The 25,080-nt window shown below is 37.4% G+C and overlaps 1 protein-coding gene across 1 annotated transcript in view; it reads left to right on the top strand.

Moving 5' to 3' along the window:
* The window catches only part of RAP1B (RAP1B, member of RAS oncogene family), a 54,513-nt gene that overhangs the window by 17,560 nt on the left and 11,873 nt on the right, over positions 1 to 25,080 (top strand). The gene's annotated exons all lie outside the window — the stretch shown is intronic.

Raw genomic sequence — 25,080 nt, 5'->3', positions numbered from 1 at the left:
TTTTCACTCTCTTTTTTTTTTTTTTGTGATGGAGAGTGGAACAGATAGGGACAGACAAGACAGGAAGGGAGAGGGGAGAGAGATGAGAAGCATCAATTCTTCATTGCAGCTCCTTAGTTGGTCATTGATTGCTTTCTTTTATGTACCTTGACTGAGGGGCTACAGCAGAGCGAGTGATCCCTTGCTCCAGCTGTGACCTCGGTGTTTCAAACCTGGATCCTCTGTGTCCCAATCCTATGCTCTACCTACTGCACCACCACCTGGTCAGGCTGTAATCTAATCACATTCTTATATTTTGCTGCCTTCTGTGCCTTTACTTTCACTTTTCTTTTTCCTGGTATGTTCTTTCCTATTCAAAGGCTATAACTTTATTCATTACCACCTTCTTCATAAATCTGTTTCTGACCTCTCTTCTGAATTTCCATATTTTTGTTTCTCATGATATTTTTTATATTTTTATGTCTCATCTTTCCTGCAAAACTCTAATCCCTCGAGAGCAAATATGTTTTATTTTTGTAATTTTCATGATTACTTCATTTAATGCATGTTCAAATACTAAATAGATGAAAAGTACACTTTTCTAATCAAGCAAGTATTTCTTGGTAAATATCCTTGCACTTTTATCCAAATGAGAAAATGTATGTCAAAATACATGCTACATTGTAAGGGCTATACAAATATTGTCTGTTACCATAAACATTCAAACTTAGCTTTTTCTTTTCTTTTTTTTTTTTTAAGATATGGAGAGACAGACTCTGCATGCACCCTGACTAGGATCCCAACCAGCAAGTCACCTACTTGGGGGGTGCTCTGCCCATCTGAGGCTGCTGCTTTGTTGCTCGGCAACTGAGCATTTCAGCACATGAAGCGAGGCCATGGAGCCATCCTCAGTGCCTGGGGGCCAACTTGCTCGAACCATTTGAGCCATGGCTGTGGGAGTTGAAGAGAGAGATAAACGGATGGGGTGGAGAAGCAGATGGGCGCTTCTCCTATGTACCCTGACTGGAAATTTAACCTGACACTTCCACACGCCAGATTGACGTTTACCACTGAGGCAACCAGCTGGGGCCTCAAACTTGGCTATTAATCCTAAGTGCTGCACACAGTTTGGTTTGTTTTATTTCAGAAAATAATATGATTCTGTTGTGAAAAAAAGATAAATTGTGTAGTACCCAAAAAGTCTGCAAGATATATTTAAGCCTTCACAATTCCACATCTTTTAAGATTGTGAAACATGAGAGAAAGCAAATTTCTATCAAGATGTGTTCACCCAAGATGACCAACCATGTTAGTTTGCTCAGGACTGAGGATTTCCTGGGACACGAGACTTTTCAGTACTAAAACGAGGACTGTTGGTCACCCTGATTCCACTTAATAATATAGCCATCTCCTTTGCTATCATTGTACTATCACAGTTGCAAGGAAGAGTAGTAAATGCCTGGTAACTAAGTTACTGATTTGGTATAGGAGAATTATTGGGGGACACTGGGCTTTTATTAAGTTTCTGAATACTTTGGACGAAGTCTTTAATGTTCAAATGAAAATACAAAAGTATTGGTTTAATTCATCCCTTTAAGGATATATTTGTATATGATATAGTGTACTGTTCTTATCAAAAGGGGATACCGCCTGACCTGTGGTGGCGCAGTGGATTAAGGCGTCGACCTGGAAATGCTGAGGTCGCCGGTTCGAAACCCTGGGCTTGCCTGGTCAAGGCACATATGGGAGTTGATGCCTCCAGCTCCTCCCCCCTGTCTCTCTCTCTCTCTCTCCTCTCTAAAATGAATAAATAAAATAAAATAAAAAAAGGGGGATACCACTCAAATTTTTAATGCAAAGTTTCATAATCTGTCAGATGATAATACTTCATTTAAATGTACTTTATTAGCTATAGCAACGTCTGAGGTAGCCTGAAATTTTTCTTAGTTCCCTTTAAAGTGGTTTATGCTTTAGTCATAGATTTGCAGCGATTGTTTCTAAAGAAATGTCTAGGACAGATAGTGTGTGCCTTATCATTTCTTTTATTGGAATTAGCATTTGTATGTGTTCATGTTCTATAAATCTGCTAACGCCATGGCTGAGATCTCTGTAATAGCAGGTATATAACTTAAAATAGCTACTAAAAATATCCTTGCAAATTTATCAGGAGTTAAGCCATAGTGAGACATAAACTATTCTGGGACATGCACTGTGCCTGATGGTATTGTTGGAAAAGAACCATTAAAATATCAATACTTCATACCACAAAGGACATTAAAGACCTGCCCCCCCTTTTTTATATTCCTCCCAGTTTGTAATGATTAAGTTTCACCATATCTCATGGGGCTATGTGGAATAATAAGTGTCCTTAATTTGATAAATCTGTTGGCTAATATAGACTCTGCTGGGTGGTTTGTTAGTCTTTTTTTTTTTTTTAATTTTTTTTGTTCTAAGAATGTGAATAGAGATCTTTTGATGGTATTTTAGATTGTTATCGTTCTTTTTGCCAGCTTGTCAGACTTGCTAGTTTATTTCCTGGACCATGTTGTTGTAGAACAATTACTTTTGCCCTTAAAGTAAATGTATCCAACATTATATTCCTCTATAGAAAAGTGGAAATAATATTTGGATGATGAAAAGACTTGAGAAGACAAGAAAAAGGGAAAATTTGAAGTTGAAAAGAATAGTATCCTTTTCATAAGAGAAGGAGGAAATCTGTACTTTGCTTTATAGTTTTGGTTGATGTTTAGTAGATTTTTTTTTTTTTTAAGGATTAGACCTTAAAAGACTGTGAAGTAAACATTGGCAGTAGTATCACCATACCGGTAGTATCTGTTTATTTCTAGAGAAATAAAAAATAGGATGTAAGATGCTACTCCCCTGTTTACAAAAGGCTTCAAAAAAGGAAAGGAGCAAGTGGGCAAATGATTTTTATATGTTATGATTTATTGTACAGTACAAACTAGTCATTGAGTGTTACACACTGAGAAACTCACTAAGCCTAGAAAAGTTTTTGGTTTTGTACAATATTATTTCTGTTCATGTTTTTATTTCTCAGATTCGCAAGAGTCCATCAAAGTTCATTTGAATGAAGCCTTACAACTAGAACTATGAAACTTTAGAATTGGGATTTGTAATCATCTAAATAAATTATATATTTCAAATAAGCCAGAAATATTACTGAGTGAAACAAATTACACCTAGTACATTTATAATCTCACTAAAAAAAATCAATGCTCTGTTCTATGCATGAAACCTTTTGAACAAAGGCAGTATGCATCTTCCTTTAAATGTCTTTAGAAATAAGAGATGCTACTGCCTTGTCCATGTACCATAGTCAGTTTTTACTCCACTGTTTTTCAGTCTTACTCCAAAAGGTAAAAGATTTCTACTAAGCCAAATCTGTTTCTCTGAGGTACCCTATCTGGTTTAATGACCTCATAGCCCACCTGTTTAATTATGGTGCATCATCCTGTTCTGTTCACACTCATCTAGTCAGTCACCGCGTTCTCTTTATTATGACTTACACGTTCCTCAGCTATATCTTCTCTTAATTCCTTCTATCATTGCCCTGACTAAAATCATCTCTACCTGTGGTAACCTTTTACTAAATTTCCAAAATTCAGAAACCGAATATTTGGTTTCTGTGATCCTTCTAAAACAGGTATGCTTATATCATTTCCCAACTTGCAAACTCTATCTTTCAGTTTCTTACAGAATACAGGTCACTCTTAAGCAAAGAAGTTCTCTCCTTCCTCTTCCACCTATCCCTGCCCCATGTACTCGTGATGTGAATTCTCTTATGCTAATGCTTTCACCCAGAAAATCCTTATCTTCCAGTGAAATGTCTCTGTTCCCTTAAAATATCCACTGGTCTGGTTTAAATATCCACTTACGCAAGAGGTCATCCCTGGCATATCTTTACAGACAGGTAACTCACTGCTCTGCACCCACAGCACTTTTTTCTGTAGACCCTGCTTGATGGTGAACTAACATAGTGCAAACACTATAAACATGTTAATGTTTTAAACTAACAAAGCATCACGGGGGTGTAAAGGTCCCTGAAATATAGTTGTCATTAAAACTAACGTCTAATCTAGACATTGAAATTCAAGTGTATAATAAATTAGTGTTTTTATACTTGCCTTCTGTATCCCTGTTTTCCCATGTGAGAAATAATGAGGTCTCTTATAAGGTAATGCAATGGAGAACATGAAATTGATTCCAGAGACACACACAAGGTAGAATGAATCAGACTTGGTAATGGAGTGAAGAGAGACAAATCAATGACAGCTCCCCCAGTGTTCATATAGTACATTATAATATAGTGTCGTATAGTATGCTCCCCCCAACCCCAAAGTTAGAAGCAGGGAGGCAGACAGGCTCCCCGCATGTGCCCAACCGGGATCCACCCGGCATGCCCACCAGGGGGCGATGCCCTGCCCATCTAGAGTGTTTTTCCGTTGCTGCTGGAGCCATTCTGGTGCCTGAGACGGAGGCCATGGAGACATCCTTGGCACCCGGGCCAACTTTGCTCCAATGGAGCCTTGGCTATGCGAGGGGAATAGAGAGATTGAGAGGAAGGAAAGGGGGAAGGGTGGAGAAGAAGATGGGCACTTCTCCTGTGTGCCCTGGCCAAAAATCGAACCTGGGACTTCTACATGCGGACGCTCTACTGCTGAGCCAACTGGCCAGGGCCTAATATGCTTTTGAAGTCCTTTGAGTGCTTCATATTTTAAGCACTGTTAAATAGCTAGATAGGTGATATTTTTTAAAATACCAATTCTAGTGGAATTACAGGTCCTACAGGGCAAGTATAAGAACCTTTTTTTTTAATGCCAAAATTGATGTATGGTATTTTGTTTTCAGTTGGGATTTATGACATCTGTCAGTAATTGGCGGGAACTTGAATGGCAGTTTACCTATGAAAAGGTAACTTGTTAGTGGTCCTTTAAAAATCAATTTTAAGTTAGATTGCTTATATGTTACTCATTGGTGTTAAACATTTTTACATAGGATAAGTTATTTCATTTGAATCTTTAAAACTAAGCAGTAGATATTGTTATTGCCATTTTCTGATGAGGAAATGAAGCACAGAGAGGTTAAATAACATGGCCAAGGTCACTTAGCTAATCTGCTAGAACTGGCATTGTAACCCAGGAGATCAGATCTCAGATCTAAAGCTTGTGCTCATAACTGTTGTTATATATACCTATATCTATGTAGATATAGATATTTAATTTAAAATATAGTTAACTAAGGTGTGTATGTGTGTATCAAATTTTAATGAAGTTAACGTCCATACTAGGGTTATCTAAATTATGTTTGGAAGACCCAGCAGTTCTTTAATTCTCACTATGTTGTATGCCTGTAGAATTTACAGCTAGATCTGACAAGAGGAAGAAAATATGGCAGGTTAATGTTTAGGTCATGTCATGTTCAAAGAAGTCTTGGGAGCAGGGGAGTGTTCTACACAAATTCAACCTGTTTGAAGGGATCTGCTAGAAACGAAGGAGATGATCTTAAGCTCACTTTATTTTTTCTTGCCTGCTTTTGAAATGTTGGTATCTTTATTTTCTTGTCACTTAACTACCTTGCTCTAATGCATGGTTCTCAAACTTTTTGAGGTCAGGCACAATTAAAATCCTACAAATAATTGTAGGTGCACTATATACAAATTTCTCAGAAATGTTATAATATTTAAGTCAAATATTAAAGAAAAATATATATATAAAGTCCAAGCATGCTTTTATGGTAACTAAACAAAATAAATATGACAAAATTAAATTTCTGACATTTAAAAACATTTTTATGTTACATTTTTTGAGTTACGCTTTTTAGAATTAGTAAAAAAAAGGGGTTAAAAAAAAGTTATCTTTTTATATATATAGATACATTCTTAGTAAGATTTAGTCAATTCGGCAGGTCCTGGCACAAATGTGTTAAGTTTTCTCATTCTTGTGTTTATGAGAAACATGAGCCTGATGTGTCCTAGCGATTTCTTCAATGTTTGGGCCTGTATTTGAAAGGCAAACTCTCATTTCCTCGTCAATACACTGAAGAATTCCTCTCTTTTTACTCTTTAATTGTGTTGAGGGTAGAAAATCCTAACTCACGTAAATAGGATGTTAAAAATTGCAGTAAAATGTTCAAAGCTTTTTTAGCTATTGCCACATATTCTTCTTTTATAGAAATCCAAAAGGCTTCAAGAGACAATTCTTTTTTTTAATTATTTATTTATTTTTAACAGAGATAGAGAGTCAGAGAGAGGGACAGACAAGACAGGAATGGAGAGATGAGAAGCATCAATCATTAGTTTTTCGTTGCGCATTGCGACACCTTAATTGTTCATTGATTGCTTTCTCATATGTGCCTTGACCGTGGGCCTTCAGCAGAGCGAGTAACCCCTTGCTCGAGCCAGCAACCGTGGGTCCAAGTTAGTGAGCTTTTGCTCAAACCAGATGAGCCCACGTTCAAGCTGGCAACCTTGAGGTCTCAAACCTGGGTCGTCCGCATCCCAGTCTGACGCTCTATCCACTGCGCCACCGCCTGGTCAGGTGAGACAATTCTTTATGTTTAATCATCAATCCAAAACCCCCACCATACATATCATCTTAACTTTACACCAAACAAAGGATAAAAGAAACTTGCCTCCAGTCTTTCTGGGGAACATGGGGGGTAGTGTAAACAATCCAGCACTACAGGTAACAGCCTTTTGCAACCTAATCAGGCAAGTGAGGTGGGGGGTTGGGCAGACTGTCAGCTTACAGCCAATTCCCCACACCTCTGTCCCCCAAAAACCTAAACTCCAAAAACCCTGTTGGTTTTTTGGTCCCCAATAGGCACATATTTCTCTGGAATACCATAGGGCACACTTGGAAATCTTCTAAGGCACACCAGTGCGTCCTGGCACACACTTTGAGAACCACTGCTCTAATGTATTGAATTGGCCGAGAAATCTATTAAGAAACTGGGTCTTCTGCATTTGTCATATTACTGATAAATTGTTATACTGTAGTTAATATATTGTCTCAGAGATGTGATCAAGCACTGAATGGAAATGTAATTAGTTGAACTCCAGTGATAAAAATAGAAAACACAACTTTTAGTTGCATGTCCTGGTGCATGTTGACATAGTCTTTATTTACTGGCAATATTAATCCCTGGAATGGGTAAACCAAGAGTTTTTCCTACTTGAGGTATAAATATGAGCAAAATAGCAAAAATGCTATAATAGTTTTATAATCTACAAATTCTACATTTGACTAGATTTTAAAATTTAGTTCACAGAGAAGACCTTACTCAGCAGACTGTAAGATAGGAAACTATTCCCGTTTGTACTCATTGTGAGAGTAAATATGGTAAGTAATGCTCATTTTAACTACTCTGTTTTTAAAAGAGGCTATGGAAGGTAGTGCTTAGGCCTATTATTTCGTCCTTCAAAACTAATTTTTAAATCTGCCCAGAAATTTTGCATTCTGTCATTGTGTCTGACATACTACTTGGTTCTTCTGACATTTGGATTAGTTTATTTTATTTGGCAGTGAGAAGAGAACACAGTAATTCTCAATTGTTACTAAAATACTTGCCTGAAGGGAGAAATCAGGTATCATCTCTTCCAGAAAGTGTTAGTGAGAGAAATAATGTCACTTGATTTTGAGAATCAGTAATTAAAATGTTTTTACTTAGCCCGATCAAAGCATTTCAAACTGGTTGGTTGGGGGTGGATGTTGTAATTAAACAACATGAGAATGGGAAAATTGCTTGAGGTACTAGTGTTTTATGATAGTTTTAATTTGTAGCTCTTTGGAGACTCTTTGACATAATATTTCATTCGAAAGGAATTGTACTTTTTATGTGTTTTTTAATTTATTTTATTGATTGTAGAGAGAGGAAGGGTGGGGAGAAAGAGAGAGACAGAGGCAGGAACTTCTGTCTGTTTCTGCATGTGCCCTGACTGGGAATCGAACCTAAAACCTTTGCATATCAGAACAATGCTCTTAACCAACCGAGCCATCTGGTCAGGGAAGGAATTGTACGTTTTAAATGTTGCTTATCACCGTTCAGCCAGGGTCCTCGCTGTCGTGGCCATGCAGATACAGGTTCCCATTAGATTTGGGCAGAAGGTAAAGAAAGAGTGGAGCCAAAAATTGGTGTGCCATTCCTTTATTCTAGCCTTGCTTCCGCAGGTGAGTAAAACACACACAGAGGGAAAACACTTTCCTTTCACTCAGAGCTCACAAAGCCACTGACACACCCGGGTTTTCCTAGAATTAAAGGCCCCCACCAGTCTCGGTCACCTCTGGTTCCCCACCTGCACACCTTCTTCATTCTCTGCATAAACTGGCTTCTCCTTCAGCACCCTGCCATGTTGGCTTCCTTCTTCCTCCTCCTCCTTTGTTCTCCATAAGTTTTTTTGGCACAAAACCCCTCCTCCAGCATACATTAGCATAACAATGGCCCTTCCCAAACAGGAAGGTAATTCGCAATCAACTGCTCTGCTCTGAGGGCAAGCACATGTGGTTGCCCAGTGCCATTTTTAACAATAAAAGGGAGCAAACTCAAATAACACAAATTTTACAAACTTATTTGGCCCACATCACCTTTCAAGGACTTGATTCTTATCATAATTTACTTTTTACATTTATTAATGAGATAATCTAAAAATCAGATTATGAGGTTGAAAGCAAGTGTCTCTGGAACCCAAAAGTTATTGATTTTAACACTATTTCTACTGTAGAACATTTTCTTTTCTCCTGGAATTACAGTTCCTACGGGGCAAGTATGAGAACTTTTTAATTCCAGGATTTGTGTAGTTTTTTTTCAGGTAGGATTTGTGACATCTTTCAATAATTGATGTGAACTTTAAATGGCAATTTGCCTATGAAAGGTAACTTATTAGTGGTCTTTTTAAAATCTAAATCTTTCCTTTGCTGAAAATGAATTATTAGTCTTTAGTCATTCGTTTAGTCAACAAAAATTTCCAGACTAAGTAAGGGATGCCAAATAACTAAGTGCCTCTCTGCATGTAGTTATTTGGTGATGATAATGACTAACACTTAAATCTGTCCCTCAACTGTATGAAATGGGTATTGTCATTATTCATATTTTACTGATTAAGACACAAATCTAGAAATAAATGACATCCATCTTAGTAAATTTCATAGGTATCCAGTTCTAGGTCTCACTTCCCTATTTCATGTTTTACAACCTGGACTGCAGATACCGTACCAGGAGTCCCCAAACTTTTTACACAGGGGGCCAGTTCACTGTCCCTCAGACCGTTGGAGGGCCACCACATACAGTGCTCTTCTCACTGACCACCAATGAAAGAGGTGCCCCTTCCGGAAGTGCGGCCTTGGCCAGATAAATGGCCTCAGGGGGCCACATGTGGCTGTGGGCTGTAGTTTGGGGAAGCCTGCTATAGTATATTTACTTTTATGTGTATTAGGAAAAATCAGGTCCTCCAACTTAGCCAGATTTCTTTACTGATAATGAATTGACTGCACTTTGTTAAGAAAAGTCTCTAAAGATGAGTGTTATTTGGTTTCATCTTAAAATAGAGGATTGCTTTTATGTCATTTAAACAGATTCTGTCAAGGGGAAGACTGTCAATAACCACTAAGTCCTATGTCTGAAACCACTACAAAATAAATTGAAAGAAAAATAACAACATGGATTTATTGTTTCAAAAAAATGAATCAGTTTATATACTGTTCAAAATAATCTGATTCAGTCACTTTCAAAGTAAACTTAGATACAAATGTTGTTACTATACTGGATTAATGTAAACAAAGATTTCCCTACTTCTTTGATTTGGTGGTGTGTTATATTTTATCCTGGGTAGAATTAAAGCAGTCTTTAAAGATAAACTGTTGTTTACATTATTGTTTCATAGGTCAGCCTGGTGATACTTCGTTTCCTAGTCCACATTTTTGCATATTAGGTATATAGGTAATTCCTTGCAGCCACTTTTTACTCTTGATATTTTATTCGCAGTCACCAATATGTATAATCCCCTACACAACCAATCACTTAATTTGGAGTGATAATTGAAGAGAAGCATATTACCTGAAGAAGACCATTTTGTGCCCTAATCTTAAATGAGTTTGAAAGAAGGCCTTAACTATAAACAGAGCATCTTGGACTTGCATGCTAGAGAAAGAAAAATATCCCAAGATCTTTGCATCACCCCCCCCCCTTTTTTTTTCTTTAAGAGAAGAAGGGAGATGCCTGACCAGGCTGTGGCGCAGTGGATAGAGCGTCGGACTGGGATGTGGACGACCCAGGTTTGAGACCTCGAGGTTGCCAGCTTGAGTGCGGGCTCATCTGGTTTGAGCAAAAGCTCACCAGCTTGGACCAAAGGTCTCTGGCTTGAGCAAGGGGTTAATTGGTCCGCTGAAGGCCCGCAGTCAAGGCACATATGAGAAAGCAATCAATGAACAACTAAGGTGTTGAAATGCACAACAAAAAACTAATGATTGATGCTTCTCATCTCTCCGTTCCTGTCTGTTCCTGCCTCTCTCTCTCTCTCTCTCTCTCTCTCTCTCTCTCTGACTTTCTTTCTGTCTCTGAAAAAAAAAAAAAAGAAGGGAGAGATAGAAGCATCAACTCATTGATCCATGTATGCCTTGACCAGGGTTCAAACCTGAGATCCTGGAATCAAGCCGGCAACCTTGGTGGTCTGGGTCTGCTCTCTACCCACTGCGTGGCCACCAGCCAGGTTGGCCTTTGCATCTTGCCTTGGTTGCGTTTGCAGTGGTGTTAATGGATTTTCGCAGATGATGAGCAGCCTATGAATGGAGGATTGTCATGTATTGTTTTCAGCTCTTTATTTTAGAGTTATCTGTAATATCGTTGAAAGATAATTCTATAAATGTCTATAATATCAAACTACCATTCTGAAGTTAGGGAAAAAATACTTTACTACTGAATTTTATTATCAGAATTTTATATCTTTTTGTTATATTAATTAAGTACAAAAATAATATTAAGATACTTTTAGCTCTGGCCAGTTGTCTAGTGGGTAAAGCATTGGCCCAGCATGTGGATGTCCCAGGTTCAAACCCCAGTTAGAGCACACATAGGAAGTAACTACCTGCTTCACTTCTCTCCCTCTCCCCTCCTCCCCCCACAGCCAGTGACTTGGTCCAAGCATTGCCTCTAGACCAGGGGTCTCAAACTCAATTCAGCATGTGGGCCGCAGAGCAAGATCACAGCCGTTAGGCGGGCCGCACTAGGTCTACAAAAGGCAACTGTTAGGCAACACTTTTCTCACTGCAGTTGAAAACAAAAAAAAGTCAGTACAACAAGCACAATCGTACATGCAGTTTACTCAGTGTCACAAAACGACCAGAAACTGTAGTTCGCATCACAACTGCTGTTAACTAAGCTAATATCTAACTAGGATCCTAGAGAAATGAAAAATACAAATAGGCCCCTAGGCTTACTTAATTTTATCCAAAATATTTTGAACTTCGTGGATTAGTCTGCGGGCCGCACAAAATTGTTCGGTGGGCCGCATGCGGCCCGAGTTTGAGACCCCTGCTCTAGACGGAGTTGCCGGGTAGATTCCGGTCGGGGTGCATGCAGGAGTCTGTTTCTCTATCTCCTCCTCTCACTTAATTAAAAAAAAAAATACTTTTAAAGGTATGTCCACATACAATTCTTCAAAACCCTGAATATATAACAATACATTTTGGAAGTGAAAGGACCTTAGAGTTCATGTAATCCAGAAGTTAAAAACTGCTTTTTCAGATTCCAAATCTCCACACCTCAACTAGATTTTCTTGATTTTCTCAACATTCAAAAAATTTAGACTCGAATGACTTTAGTGGTATAAGCATTTACCTTATTTGGCCATAGTCCACATCATTCCTTAATATTAACCACCTTACTGTTTCAGACATTTATATGCCTACCTGGATGAAGTAAGGTTTCTCTCTGTTTAGTACTCTCCTCTTCCCCCTATTTCCTCATTTTAAAGACAGTAATCCTGGAAATTGAGAATAAAGTGATTTGTATCAAATTATATAACTTTTTAAGTAGAACCAAGAAATACTGCTTTCTTAAAATCCAAGATAATGTTGCTTTCTACAGCTTGTTTGTCTCATAGAAAACAATACAAGTTATTATAGTATATTATCATATTTATCGAGTCCTTAAGTATTTGCAGCCTGTCAGAAAGGAGAGTTATTCCTGGGCTGAGATTGTGTGAAAATACTTCAGACATATTTACTTCACACTATTCTCCTAAGGACTGCATCCTGACTATTTGCTAGTCAGGGAAATTCTACCCTGATTTATGTATTATTCTTGCTACACAGTATCGGGGAGAGGGGAGTATGAATAACCTCCTTCACAGAGCGTGCAAAGGAAATCACTGAGTAGTATTTTGTACTGAGCAGTAGTCTGTAATAAGATCCTCTACATTTAGATTCCTCCAGAAATCAGAAGTCTCATTTATGCCCCTATTAGTAGAGGAAGAAGGGACATTGAAGCCATGAGCTCTCCATTGGGTCTTACACAATTGCTATGACTCTCCCAATCCAAATTTAGTATCACCCTCAAATTAGTTGGCATGTTACCCCACCAAAAATGTTGATTTAAAAATAAACAGCCTGGCCTGTGGTTGCATAGTGGATAAAGCATCAACCTGGAATGTTGAGGCCCTCGGTTCGAAGCCCTGGCACATATGAGAAGGAACAAGTTGGTGCTTCCCACGCCTCCTTTTTCTCTCTCTCATCTCTAAGATAAATGAATAAAATCTTTAAAATACTCAACAGAACAAAGCCTAATGATAGAGCCTTTTGTTGAAAACAGGACTTAATATCAGTGCATTGAGGCCTGACCCATGGTAGCATAGTGAATAAAGCATCCACTTGAAATGCTGCGATCGGCATTTCAAAATACCTAGGCTTGCCTGGTCAAGGCACATATGGGAAGGAACTGCTACAAGTTGATGCTTCCCACTCCTCCCCTTTATATCTCTCTCTCTGTCTCTCTTTCTCTCCTCCCCTTCCTCCCTTCTCTCTCCCCACCTTCCTCTCTAAAATCAATAAACAAAAATTTAAAAAAAAAATACATTGAAAGGACTCTTTGGCACTAAACTATATATATTAGTTTCATTTTAACAGAAGTCCTTTATAACCACCTTGTATGAAACAATCCCTGCATTCCCACACTGTCTTCCTTACTTTTATTTTTTTCTCGGTAGTGCTTATTACATCTAACATGTTATATTGATTTTATTTGTTTCACCCACTCAGACCACTCTGAATTGTAAAGTTTTAGGACAGAGTCTTTTGTTCACTGTGCTATTCCCATTGCGTGGAACAGTGTCTAACATGTAGTAGGCATTCATATCTTGATGTTGAGTACTAAATGCTATATTACAATTTCAAGAAGTTATTATTTCTTAGAATTTATATTTTTAATTCTCAGATTCTATCACAGTTCTAAGATCAGAGTAGGTCCTCAGTAAATGTCAATGTCAGGGTTTTTAAAAATACATTATTTTATCATTTTGTTATACTTTTTCATTTCTCCAGTAATTTCTTGTAGTTATAATTAGAACAGTAGTATCTGAAGTTGAGGTTGTCTTATGTCTTATTAATGAAAAATATATGTAATTCAGAATGGTGGATAATTAAATCAGTTATTTGCTTTTTGATATGTACTTTAATATAGTGAATGCTTTTAAACTAAAACTTTATTAAATTTTTATTTTTTTTCACTCATAAGTCTCCAGAATTTTCTGCTCAGAATTATTGTTTTGTTTATTTGTGTGTGTGAAAATGCCAATTAATAATTTCTGACTGATGAAATACTATCTTATATGTTTACTGAACTTAACAGAGAATCATGATTTTGTCTGCTTTTCTCAACTTTCAAGCAATTATGAAGTGCTTACTAGAATCTGAAGCCTTAGGTGGTTTTGTTTTCTTGTTTTTTTTATGTCTTTGCTATGATTTCCTGAGACTGGAACTAAGCAACTTCTTAAATTGATAAAATGAACCAATGCAAGCAAAGCTAAATCTGCAAAGTAAATAGAGACAGTTGTAAAAGGTAATAAACAACCTTTTAAATTAGTGAATAGGGTACCTAAGAATTTTGCATGAAATACAGTAAACTGTAAGAACTATCAGTTGCTTTATTGATCAGGAGTTGGTTGTATCACACAAACTCTAGAGGATCTAAATAAATAACTAAAATTAGGAATCTTTAAATGTAAATAACTTTTAATACCTAAAATTACCTCCCCCCCCCAATTTTTTTTTATTTGAAGTAGCAGAAATATTTGAAAAATTAGTGTCAAAAATGCTTCTGGTTTTAGTAGTAGTGGAATTTTCAGTGTCATGATAGTTCTTTACAAATTTAATTGGTTTTCTTCATCTGTAATCTTAGATTGTTGGAAAAGCAATGGGAGTTATGCTTTATATTTATAACGGTAAATGCCTGCTTGTTGTAGAAGTTATACTTTCTTGCTGATGAAATACAATATATGTGAGAAATGGCACTTTTGATAATGCTCCTAATCATTTTAAATATATGCTTTGTTCTTGCCTATTTAACCACCCAAAGAAAATGGGGATCTCTGAATCCCTCATTTAATAATGAGTTAATAGACCCTACCCTTTTAGTTCAGTTGGTTAGAGCATTGTTTGATACACCAAGGTTGCAGGTTTGATCCCTAGTCAGGGCACATACAAGAATCAACTAATAAATGCATAAATAAGTAGAACAACAAACTAGTGTTTCCCTCTCTCTCTAGAATAAAATATAATAATAATAAGTTAATATAATTGGTAAATGCTTAGATTAAAGCTTGGTTCAAGTAATGCTGTATTTGTAGGTTAACATAGATACATTATTGTTAATTAGCAGTTTTAACTTTCAAACTGCATCCAGTTTTTTTTTGTTTTTGTTCTTCTGAAGTTGGAAATGGGGAGGCAGACACTGAGGTGGCATGCCCACCAGGGGGTGATGCTCTGCCCATCAGGGGGTAATGCTCTGCCCATCTGGGGCGTTGCTCTGTTGTAAAGGGCCATTCTAGCGCCTGAGGCAGAGGCCATGGAGCCATCCTCAGCGCCCAGGTCAACTTTGCTCCAATGGAGCTTTGGTCAACTTTGCTCCAATGGAGCTTTGGCTGCGGGAGGGGAAGAGAAAGACAGAGAGGAAGGAGAGGGGGAGGGGTGGAGAAGCAGATGGGCGCTTTTCCTGTGTGCCCTGGCCGGGAATCAAACCTGGGACTCCTGCACGCCAGGCCGACACTTCACCGCTGAGCCAACCTGCCAGGGCCTGCATCCAGTTTTTACAAATGAATGTGTAAACCAACAAAATCTCATCACCTGTACTGGAATTCAAACTTAAAGGTTTTACAGTTTACCAGGTATGATAAGTTTGTGGCAAAATGTTTAACCATATAGCCTGACATATTTTTATTCAACATTTTCTGATTCTGTTGCCTTTAACTTCTTGAAGATTGTTAAAATCTTTTTGACTGTCAATTTAGTTGATTATAAAATAGTTTTAATTGTTCTTCCCATCTCTTTAATAATGGCAGTTCATGGCAATAATATCTAATAGTCAGAACTCCTTTAATAATTTCTAATACCATCAGGTATCCTAGTTTTACTTTGTGTCTTTTTTTTTTCTTTTGTCTTAATCTATTTTTTCTATTGATGTACAAGAAGATACAGTACACCACACTCCTCAGAATAAGTTTACTTGTGGCATGCCAGATAAAGTGCTTATGACTTAAATCCTGTGCCAGCCTACTTATCTTTTGTTTCTAGGTTAATATAAAAACAGATATTTGACATGAGAGGAAAATATTTAAAACATCAATGTTTACATTGTTTAGAGTTTTTTACATAAAGCACTTAATGTTTAATTGTAATTTTCAACAGTTAAATATCTCTTACCCCTTTTTGAGAAAAAGCATACTGGTTATTAAGGTTTAAAAATAGTGTTAAAATAGACTTAGTTTTTTAAAACTTGTTTGGTTTTTTTTTCTTGTTTTTTTTTACAGAGACAGAGATAGAGTCAGAGAGAGGGATAGATAGGGACAGACAGACAGGAACAGAGAAAAATGAGAAGCATCAATTATTAGTTTTTCGTTGTGCATTGCAACACCTTAGTTGTTCATTGATTGCTTTCTCATATGTGCCTTGACCGCGGGCCTTCAGCGGACCAATTAACCCCTTGCTCAAACCAGAGACCTTGGGTCCAAGCTGGTGAGCTTTTTGCTCAAACCAGATGAGCCCGCGCTCAAGCTGGCGACCTCGAGGTCTTGACCTGGGTCCTCCACATCCCAGTCCAACACTCTATCCACTGCACTACTGCCTGGTCAGGCTTGTCTGTTTTCTTTAATAATGTGCTATTAGTGCTATATTATTTATCTTAAAAATACTTTGGTCAGTATTAATATTTTATTGAGTTGAGAGTGACTGGCTAAATTTGGTATTTTTAGTTTCTAATAATCATTTTTTTAAGATGCCAATAATTATCAATATTTTTAAATGAAAATAACATGGAGTAATTACAAGACAACTCCACAACTTTATTTTAACCTTCAGTTTTTAATTTTTATTTGGTTATTTTATAAATTAACTATTTATTCGTTACAAAACTGTCAGGAAAAACAAGTAATAGAATAAAAAACAATCCCACCACCTTATCATATACTTTTTAAGTTCAAAAAAATTAAAATTATTTTTACATTACAATCTCAATATTTTGTCACTATTCCCAGTAACACTGAAATTTTCCCTAGACTGTCAGAATTACAGTCTGCATAACTTGAAACAGTACAGTGGTACCTTGTCACACAAGTTTAATTCATTTCATGGCCAATTTGCTTGTGTGTCAAATTGAATTTCCCTATTTAAATTAATGAGATGCTTTTAATTCATTCCGGCCCCCAAAAACCACACAAATTTTTGGTTTTATATGCTTTTAAATAAGAGAATGTACTTTATAATTAACAAATACACACACACATATATATATATATATATACATAATAATGTAAAGAAATAAACTGGTTTATGAAGTGTTTTTACCTTCAAGGTCAGGCGAAGATGCTGGCAGAGGGGGAGGAGACTGGTAGAGGAGGTTTTCATTTCGTGTGCTATTGCTCAACATAACTTACTCTCTACACACTTAATGCTACACTTAATTGCAAGATTTAAATTAACTTACACACTACGAATGATATGATATATAACTTTATTGCTAACCTTAATTGCTTTTTTTTTTTTTTTTTTTTTTTTTTTTTTTTTTTTTTTTTTTTTGCTTAATCATTATTTTCTTTACTGACCTTTGGCTTTTTTGTCACACTTTCCTCGCTTTCACTTAGAGGCCGTGTCAACAAAAACCTTTCCATGGAAGTTTGTTTATTCCTCCATTTCTTACCGTTCTATCTAGTGGAGGGTGGCGGAAACTCATGATTCAAATATCCACTTGTGACTTAAAGCAAAAAATCCCGCGAGTAACTGGTCGTCTCTCAATTTGCTTGTGATTAAAATACTTGTGTGTCAAGGTACCACTGTACAGTAAAACTTGTTGACTTGTGTAATTTAATTAATATTAAGGGTCAGAGAAAACACCAATAGTGTAAGATTTTTGTGTAATCTTTTTTTTAAAGACAAAGGGTTTCTTTCCTAGTCTTTCTGCCTGAACTACATTTTTAAATGATTCAAAATATGTTACTAATATTACTTAGCTTTTTGCTTTTTGTATTTACATTGGAGGTTGCTGTAAGACACATTCCAATTTCAGAGACGTTCAAATGTATTTAGTGGAATACAGTAATAGTAAACCTTAGAATCTGTAACTAAAGATTTATAATGTAGTTCAATTGATTTCAGCATTCCAGACTGGTTATACTGAGTGACGGATGTTTTATTGAACTACTAGATAAAAGAGTATGTAGCAGTAAGTATCAACTGAGGTAAAAACAGTTCTGCTGCACTGTATTGATCAGTAGCACTAAGACCATTGCCATTCTTAGTATTTCTATCTTTTAGTGTATGTGCAAGGTACCAGGACTCTTAAGAAAAATTTCTACATATTATTCCATAATTTATTGACCACATTCTAAATACTAGGCACTGTTTCAAATTTTGACTATATGGCAATGAGTAAACAGACAAAATCCCGGTTTTTGTGACATTTACATTGTTCCATATTTGCCTTACAACCTTATCACATATGTAGGTATTACTGTCTCCATTTTCCCTATAATGAAAGTGAAGCTCTGAGAGTTTTCATGACTTGCCAGAGGTTATACAAAACCAAGATTTGAAACTTCAGTATTGTGAACTACTATGAATTGTCTGAATTGTCACTCCTTGGAGATCTGTGAAAGAGAACAATAAATCTGTGTTTCAAACAGTAGTTATCACAGATCTTGAAATTCTGATAAAACTGTTCCCATCTTGAAGTTGTACATGGAATTTTAGGAGTTCACAGATTGCCAAGAGCTCATTCGTGGCCTTAAAGTTAAGGACACTTGTATAGTAAGGGCCTGCCCATGGCTCGCAAATACACAGATGCCACCACTTTCCCCAGCAAACCAATGATGGACATTACATACTTACTGATTTATGTCATCTTTTCTGCTAAAACTAGATGCAACCACATAGTCCTCCTAAAAACAACTAATGGTCATTGCTAGAGTTGGTATTCACAGTGAAATCGATTTGTTATCCCAATTTTAGAATATGTAAACAATTTTTCAAATATGGGGTAGTAAAAGCACAAATTTGAAAAATAAATATTAGTTTATATTGGGCTGTCCTATTAGATTTTTTTAAGGAAAAAAATACTTATAGTGTTGATATTTATCAGGGCTTAAAATATTGTGGTTGCTGGGTCCATATGTAATATTTATGGGTGGAAGAAGAATCTCATAAATATTTAATTCCCCCCCCCCCAAGTGAGAGGAGGGGAGATAGATTCCTGCATGCACCTCCAACCAGGATCCTCCCAGCAACCCCAGTCTGGGGCCAATGCTCTGCCCATCGGGGCCATGCTCTCAATCAAGCTATAATTTAGCACCTGAGATGGAGGCTCCAAGGAGCCATCCTCAGCACCCAGGCAATGTGCTCCAACCAATCAAGCCACGGCTATGGGAGGGGAAAAGAGAAAGAATGGGGGGTGGTAAAGAAGATGAGCACTTCTCCCATGTGTCCTGACTAGGAATTGAACTCAGGACATCCACATGCCGGGCCAACGCTCTACCACTGAGCCAACCGACCAGGGCTGTTTGATTCTTATAGTCAATATTTTATAAAATTTTATTTATTGACTTTGGGGAGAGAGAAACCTTGATTTATTGTTCCACTTACTCATGCATTTATTAGTTTACTCCTGTATGTGCCCTGACCAGAGATTGAACCCACAACCCTGTTGCATTGGAACAATACTCTAACCAACTGAGCTACCTGGCCAAGGCTACAGTCAATATTTTTAAATGGTTATTTTTATGTTGATTTAGTCAGTTGTATCAGTGTTTTTGTTTTTGGGTTTTAGTTTTTAGTTTTGAGGGTTTTTTAGTGCTATCATCACTACAACCAGTTTTAGAACACTTCCATCACCCCAGAATATTTCCTTGTGACTATGTAGTCAGTATACTCCCCCAATGAAGAAAGGTCAAGAAATTATTGTGTGTTCATATGTCCCTTGGAGTAGCATAATGGACCTTTTTCTACCTCCTTTTCTTAGTGAGCATAGAACATGGATTCTTCCTATGGCTCTACTTGTACTATATACAGGTATTCTACTCCATAGACTCCCATTTCTTTTCTTTCTTTCCTTTTTTTTTAAGATTATATTTATTGATTTTCAATAGAGGAGAGAGAAAGAAAGTGGAGAGGGGGATAAAAAGAGTGGGAGGCATCAACTCATAGTTGCTTCTCATCTGGTCCTTGACCGGGCAAGCCTGGAGTTTTGAACTTGTGACCTCAGCATTCCAGATTAATGTCTTTATTTTATTTTATTTTATTTTATGACAGAGAGAGGGTCAGATAGACAGGAAGAGAGAGATGAGAAGCATCAGTTCTTTATTGCAGCTCCTTAGTTGTTCATTGATTGCTTTCTCATAAGTGCTTTGACTTGGGGGTAAGGGTCTACAGCAGAGCGAGTGACCCCTTGCTCAAGCCAGCAGCCATGGGGTCATATCTATGATCCCATGCTCAAGCCACCGATTTCGTGTTCAAGCTGGCAACCTTGGGGCTTCGAACCTAGGTCCTACGTGTCCCAGTTCGTTGCTCTGTCCGCTATGCCACTGCCTGATCAGGCTCCAGGTTGACTCTATCCACTGCGCCACCACAGGTCAGGTGAAAGGCTCCCATTTCTTAGAACGAACACCTTTTGATTCAGTTTTCCTTTCCAGCTTGTTTACTTTGTGAGGGTCTCTGAAAATGCTCAGCCATTGTATATTTTCTAAATTACCAATTTTCCATTTTAAGTTTTCTAATCTAGTCATAAAGAAAAGATATGTTCCCTTTACCTCAGCTATATTGTTTCCTGAATTCATCTTTATTTTTTTCCCTATCAAGTCATTTTTGTTTACAACTTTTAAGTCTTGATCAACTCACCCCTAAAAAAGACTTCTAAAATAGAATCTAAATGGTTTCCTTTTCTCTAAAGGTTAATTTTTTTTTTCTTTTCCAAGTGAGATGAGGAGGTAGACTCCCACATGCACCACTAGCAGGGACTCCCCTCTGTCCCTGTCTGGGGCTGATGCTCTGCCCATGTGGGGCATGCTTGAAACCAAGCTATTTTTAGCGCTTGAGGCGGAGGCTCCATGGAGCCATCCTCAGTTCCTGGGGCCGATGCACTTGAACTAATAGAACCATGGCTGCCGGCGGAGAAGAGAGGGTGGGTTAGAAAAGCAGATGGTTGCTTCTCCTGTGTGCCCAGAACAGGGATCAAATTTAGGAAATCCACACACCAGGCCAAGGCTCTGCCACTGAGCCAACTGGCAGGCCAAAGGTTAACTTTTTAAAGCTATTTGAGTCTGTTGTTTCTTATCTTGCTGTTTTTAACCTTTTTTCTTTGTGGAGAAATTAAGTAATTGGTAATTCAATTAGAATTCTGCGACAAATTCGTCAGTCCTTTTGAGGTTTAGGAAAATCCTTAAAACATAACTTCAACTAAATTCTAGGCCAGTGTTTAAATACAATTTTTATAGCTTTGCCTTCTTAATTTAGCAATTAAAGGGGCCATATATTGTTTTGTATAATTGTTCCTTTGCTGAGAAATCCTCCAGAAAGTTAGTTCATTTCACAGGTTAAGGGAAAGGAGCAGAAGAAATAGAAGGGTTTGTGGGTAGTATAAATAGATAGAATGATTCAAGGAGGGTAAGTTTCCAAAGGTTTGAGCAGGGAAGAAGAAGAGAGGCTATTTTAGTCATTATTTTGAAGCCCCATAGTACCAATTAAAGAAGTCAATTATTGAATGTTATTTTGTTTCATAATTCTTCTATAATTATAGTTCCTCGTAGGGTATTAATTTTGATATTTTAAAAGGTAACCATGGCCCTGGCCAGTTGGTTCAGTGGTAGAGTGTCAGTCTAGCATGTGGAAGTCCTGGGTTCAATTCCCTGCCAAGGCACACTGGAGAAGCACCCATCTGCATCTCCACTCCTACCCCTTTTCTTTCTCTCTTGTCTCATTTCCTCCTGCAGCCAAGGCTCCATTGGAGCAAAATTGGCCCGGGCACTGAGGATGGCTCCATGGTCTCCTCTCAGGTGCTAGAATGGCTCTGGTTGCAATGGAGCAATGCCCCAGATGGGCAGAGCATTGCCTCCTAGTGGGGTTGGCCAGGTGGATCCCGGTTGGGCGCATGCAGGAGTCTGTCTCGCTGCCTCCCGCTTCTCACTTCAGAAAAATACAAAAAAAAGTTGACATTAAATCCAGTTGTTAAGTCTCAATTGTCAGTCACAATTTTTATAATTTATCAATTTAAGTGTAAGAGACAATATTATATTGGAAGCTTGTAAAAGACACATTCTTCCTAGCGAAGACTTTGGCTTTGACAGTAAGAAAGAGATCACTTGAGTCAAGAAAAATGGTGTTGTGGTAATTACCTAGGAAGAGGCACATTGGGAACTTTCTGGATAATAGATGTATTTTAAATCTAATGAGGGCTATGTTTGTGGTTGCCAAAGTTACTAGGATATGTCAAAACTAACTGTAATGCCCAAGATCTGCTTGTTTTACTGGATATAAATTATTCCTTAATAAAAATGATTTAAGAATGCTTTAAACATTTTTAAATGTTTTTAATTTGTTTATTGATTTGAGAGAGAGAAACATTGATTTGTTGTTTCACTTGTTTATGCATTCATTGGTTGACTCTTGTATGTGTCCTGATCAGGAATCAAACCCTTGACCTTGTCTTGTTGGGACAACACTCTAACCACCTGAGCTGTTCGGCCAAAGCAAACATTTTTTAAATAAATGTGTTCTTACAAGCAGATTTTCAGGTTCCCTAACCAACTAGAGGTTAGGAAGTAGCTACCTATTAATCCCAGTTATGGACCTTACAATATGCCTTCATGAAGGTTTTCTAAGTGACCCAAGGTGAAGTTTGACCAGGCATTCACCTTTGGTCACTGGTTTTACTCATTTTCAACCTTTTAGTACTTGGGGCTAGTTTGAATTGGATTGGAGGTTTATGGGGCCTATGCCTCCATCCATTCCAAATAGAGCATTCTGTTCAATGAATGAAACTTGGCAGTCTCAGACAAAAAAAAAAAAAGAATAAGACAAAACTTCTCACAAATAGATGAACCAAAGCAAAACAAATATCTGAAGAATAACTAATGGCAAATATATTTACCGAACAATGCCCCTCCAGGCCAAAACCAAAAGGCCTAATTGCCTATACAAAGATCTATTTGGTACAAGGCCTAGGATAACAAAAAAATTTGCAGTGTAAGCTCAAGGAACCAATTGGAGCTCCCTGATCATTGTTGATACTGACTCATCTGATAGCAAGTTCAAAGAACAAACAGAAGTAGGTCATAAGCAGCCCATTCAGTATACTTGTCATGTGGAATGATGCCAAATTAGGACTTAGGTCAGCTGTCAAAGAATAAGACCATTCATATCTGAAACAAAAAACAAAGCTGAAGTTATTGATTACTTAAGGAACAGTTATCCTAGTCAGACACTGCCTCTCCTGAGCAGAGCAGACTGCTGGTCTTACATGGTTTTAGGGAATTAGAGTTCAAAGATCGACAGACTTTCAAAGGCAGAAGCAAATTAGTATCAACTCTAGAGGCACTTCTTCATTCAAGTGAGACATTTCTTGATTCGATGGCATTGTGATGTGTGTTCATTGGAGTGTTGTTGTTTTTTAAGTTGTAGGTGAAAATGGCAAAGAAGTCATTAAAAAGTGACATCCCAGCTACATAATGGATAAAAGAACGCTAGAGATGAGTCTATTTGTATTAAAGTGGTTGGTTTGCTCTTTGGAATGTTTAGGAAATTCTTGTTCCTAAAGTTACCACATTCCCTCTGGTTGGGTTCAGAAACACAAACTTGGAGGTATCTTTCATTAGAACCCTAAGTTTTTTCAAAAATATTTCTCAGCTGGATCATTGTAGAGCTGTGTGGTTGGATAATGTCTGCATGGCACTGATAATAGAAATTTTACCTAAAAAAATCTATTTTTAAATGATGTTTTAAATTAAAAGAAATAAACCTGACTGTGGTTTTAAGTTTTTACAGAGTAATTTATTTGTCCCAAAATGATATGCATGCTATAGTGTGGAATATTCTTAAAGCTGAAATTTGGTTCAACTTTTATTGCATTTAGGTTCCTCTTTCCTAAAATTATGATCTGGTAGGAACCATTGCAGCTCACAAAATAAAGGAAGCTGTGTTCAAGAACTAGGAAAAAAAAGTGTATAGGAATGATAGGTTCAAGTTTAGAAATAAAATAGAGGAACTAGTAAGTGGAGAGTTAGTAGCTATGGGTTTTTTGGGGGGGGAGTTCCTATTCAGAAACAGAAATATATATTTTGATTATAGTAGATAGTCCATGTAATTAAAGGCAGAAGTGAAAGAGAAAGTTTGGGAAGGAAGCACATAGCAATAGACCTAGCATCCTAAAGAGAAATAAAGGAATGTTATAGAGAGAGATAGGATATCTTTTTTCTAAGAGTATGGGCTGGAAGGAAAGAACATACAATATTTAAAGAGATTTAACACAAATATACCAAAGTGATTCCATTTGTGATTGACTTGGAAGTAAAGGGCTGTTGATAATTTACTAGTTTAGTTTACAGAAGCATTTTTTTTTTTTTTTTTTGAGATGGAGAGAGGGACAGATAGGGACAGACAGAGAGGAAGGGAGATAGATGAAAAGCTTCAGTTCTTTGATGCAGCTCCTTAGTTGTTCATTGATTGCTTTCTCATATGTGCCTTGCGGGGGGGGGGGGGGGCGGGGGATACAGCAAAACGAGTGACCCCCTGCTCAAGTCAGTGACTTTGGGTTCAAGCCAGTCTATGATCCCACGCTCAGGCCGGCAACCTCAGGGTTTCGAACCTGGGTCCTCTGCATCACAGTCTGACACTCCTCTATCCACTGCGCCACTGCCTGGTCAGGCTGCAGAAGCATGCTCATTGAAGCAAATGCTTATTAGTCGATTACATGTGTTTAAACCAGTTCTGGTAGTTACTTGTTACTGTGACTAAAGAACTGCCATTTCTTGATTAAGAAGATTTAGTACCATGGCCACTGACCAATTATTTTTTTCTAGGAATGTGGGGGCTTTGTATTCTCTTGTCCCCCATTCTGAAAATTTTTAGGATCTTCTTTCTTTATCCTTAGTATAGTGAAATCTTAGAATGATAATCCTTGATTGATATGGTTTGCTTCTTTTTTTATTTTACTGTTACTGAACTCCAGTATTTAATATTGAGCGCTCAGACTTTTTGAGTCTGGGCGTTCATATTCTTCAGTTCTGCCACTGATCCCTGACCATTTTCAGACTCTTTGTACCTCTCAGTAATGAGTATTTATTTGGTCTGCTTTCTCAGCTAACTCATTTACCATTCATCTCTCTTAGGAATCAGCTTT

This window comes from Saccopteryx bilineata, chromosome 2 (genome assembly GCF_036850765.1).
Source record: "Saccopteryx bilineata isolate mSacBil1 chromosome 2, mSacBil1_pri_phased_curated, whole genome shotgun sequence".
Lineage (NCBI taxonomy): Eukaryota > Metazoa > Chordata > Mammalia > Chiroptera > Emballonuridae > Saccopteryx > Saccopteryx bilineata.
Note: the sequence above shows the minus strand (reverse complement) of the source record. Positions and strands in the feature narration are given on the sequence as shown.